General features: G+C 34.9%; 1 long non-coding RNA gene across 1 annotated transcript; it reads right to left on the bottom strand.

The window, feature by feature from the left end:
• Nucleotides 1–513: 513 nt before the first annotated feature.
• On the bottom strand, nt 514–2,285 carry LOC131904971 (uncharacterized). The gene is made up of 2 exons (XR_009377820.1): nt 2,129–2,285; nt 514–840 (listed from the first exon to the last, which is right to left on the bottom strand). It is a non-coding gene; the product is annotated as an uncharacterized LOC131904971 (long non-coding RNA).
• Between the last annotated feature and the right edge of the window lie 364 nt (nt 2,286–2,649).

The raw sequence follows: 2,649 nt of genomic DNA, 5'->3' as shown, positions 1-2,649 counted from the left end.
AGATGGCTAATAAATAGATGTAATTTCATTTAATTACCTGAAACTTTTTCTAAGAGAAAATTTACCACAAGATTTGTATGACCATTATATGAGCTCTCTGTACTTCAAGATTAATAAGTTTATTTGGTCTGTTTAAAGAATCTGCAAATTCTATAAAAAAGTTAAATCTTGTGGCATGGGGTTGATAGTTAAAATTTTACACATAGGTAATCTTAAAGAGATATGTACCTAACTGGCTCATCTTGGAGTACACAACCAATCATGTGGGTTGATGCCATCTTGGCTGATGACTCCCGTCAGGATGGAGGTAACCACATTGCTGGCAACCATCTTTAATAAGGATAAGGAGGGCACATGCCATGTGACTTTACCACTATTCTGTTTCATGTCACCACATAGTATAAACCAATGATGGTGGCAACAACAGGCCTCCAAGATATTTTGGATTAGGATGGATTTTTGTAAAATAATTCTTGTCCTGAAAACAATCATAAAAATGAAGTTTATGAAAGATAAGATTTAAAAACAATGCTTGTTTAATGAGATATTAAATCCGTACCTCCATGTGTTCATATACAAGAATTTATCTCATGATAGCAGCCAAACTTTGTAATATAAAAGTCACATTTTAAAGGCATGAAGAGGTCATGGAGAGCAGCTGGGCTTGGCCCTATGTGGCAAAACTGGAATTCCTGGGGAGACCACAAGGGAGGCTGTTGGTGGAGGTGCAGCTCAGTTGTATTGGGGACCCCAACAATTTAGGAGATGCTGGTGCCATGAGCTGATGATCAGGAACAACAGCCACAAAGAAATGGAGCTGGATAGAACCTAGAAGACAAGCTGTGTAAAGTGTTTTGATTTATTTTTTGATATTACAGGATCAGCATTTTTTTAAAAAAAAAAAGTAATTTTGGAGTTTTACAGAAAATTTAAATTAAAAAAACTGGACTTTTTTAAAACAAGCTTTAAAATATTAAAATTTATAAAACTATGGAACTTTTTAAGTTTATAAGATGTTTTATATTATGTCTTTGTTAACATATAATCTTAAAATAAAAAGGTTAAAGTGTTAAGGCCACAACTATGAGCAATAAACATAAAACACCAGACACTAGGATATTCCTAACTTATGATGTGGCAAGACAATGATCTAAGGGCAAAGAACATATAGAATGTCTCTCCTTATCTAAGGTCTATTCAGGCTAACAGAAACTAACTTAAAAATGTATGTCTATCCTTCTTGTCTTTGCTAACTTTGTTTAACCTTAGCTATTTTGATAAACTGAGTCATACAGGAAACTGTCATAATTTATAATGGTACATTATAAAACAACCAGGAAAGTAAAGTTGCCAGTCTCCCTATGGACTGTATTTATGATTTAACGTTTTATATTGATATTAAAAAAGCTTCAATTCAAGAATTTCAGGGGTTTTTTGAGGCTAAACTTAACAGAAATAAAAATGATAATCCTAATCATAAAAATTTCTAACTTGTTAACTGTTGAAGATGACTAAGGCATACAAGTTGTCAGTCACCTTATAAATGATCATATTCTTTACTGTGTTCAGAACTACACATGTAGACATACTAAGTACAAATGTATTTTATTTATAGCAATAACTTTAGTCAGCCATATATACATACATATTTATGTATGGATATGTGAGTGTGTGTTTTCAAGGTCAAGCCTAAAAACAAGTAAAGTTTATTTACAACCAGGTATACTTAATTGATAATGGTCCTCAAACACTTCAGGAATCTGCTGAATATAGCGTTTAAAATGTTTTACAAAAAGCTTTCTGTGATAAACAGAATTGTCAAATTCTAGTGGTGATGATATGGTCTCCAAAGCAGGTGATGGGGCACAGACAACTCCATTTGTACTGTGGTAATGCTAACCACTGGATGAAGAGCTGCCACATGACTTCCAGGGCCCTACTCAAAGTGGGGTCAGTGTTAGTTTGTTGGCCTATCAAATTCCCCTAAGAGTCCTGGGGAAGATGCTACAAGCAGCTGTGATACTAGTCTGAGGAATACCAAATGAATCTAAGCATACTGAGCTTTTTAGTCCATTCACTTTATACTTCTAAGTCAATCCTATCTACACATCTTCTTTTCTGTTCTTACACTTAGCTCCTCGCTGTCGCTTCTGCTGTCCTCTCATTGTTCTATCTTGTTCTTTCCATCTTCATTCTCATCTTTGTTCTCTCTCAGTCTCTAAAGTTTCAGTTTATATACAGATACAATCAGCAACTCTCTGGCTGCCCACTTTCTGGTAGAGCGGGGAAGTTTGCTCAGTTGCTGGGCAACCTACATCACAATATATAGTATTTGATTAGTGAAAGCACTTTTACTCTGAGTTAAAATTGCTAAGGGAGCAATCTTTAGAAGTAGAAATAGCACCTGGACTGAGATAAAAGAGTGAGGATAAAAGCTTGATTTGCACAAGAAATGAAGCTTGGCACCTATCCTCCACCTGACCTTGTTGGTAATATCCTTGGTTAAGTGGAAAATAACTACCTGACTCAGTAACTTGCAGGTATCCAAAACATCATTCCAGAAATGTAAGCAGTATATCTCTTAAGTTAAGGTCTTGTGTTAATAAACTGGGGTGAAGGTAAGGAATTGAGGATTTAATTGTTAGTAGC

Source organism: Peromyscus eremicus, chromosome 2 (assembly GCF_949786415.1).
Source record: "Peromyscus eremicus chromosome 2, PerEre_H2_v1, whole genome shotgun sequence".
Taxonomy (NCBI): Eukaryota; Metazoa; Chordata; class Mammalia; order Rodentia; family Cricetidae; genus Peromyscus; species Peromyscus eremicus.
The sequence above is the reverse complement of the archived record's forward strand: the minus strand, read 5'-3'. Positions and strand labels throughout refer to the sequence as shown.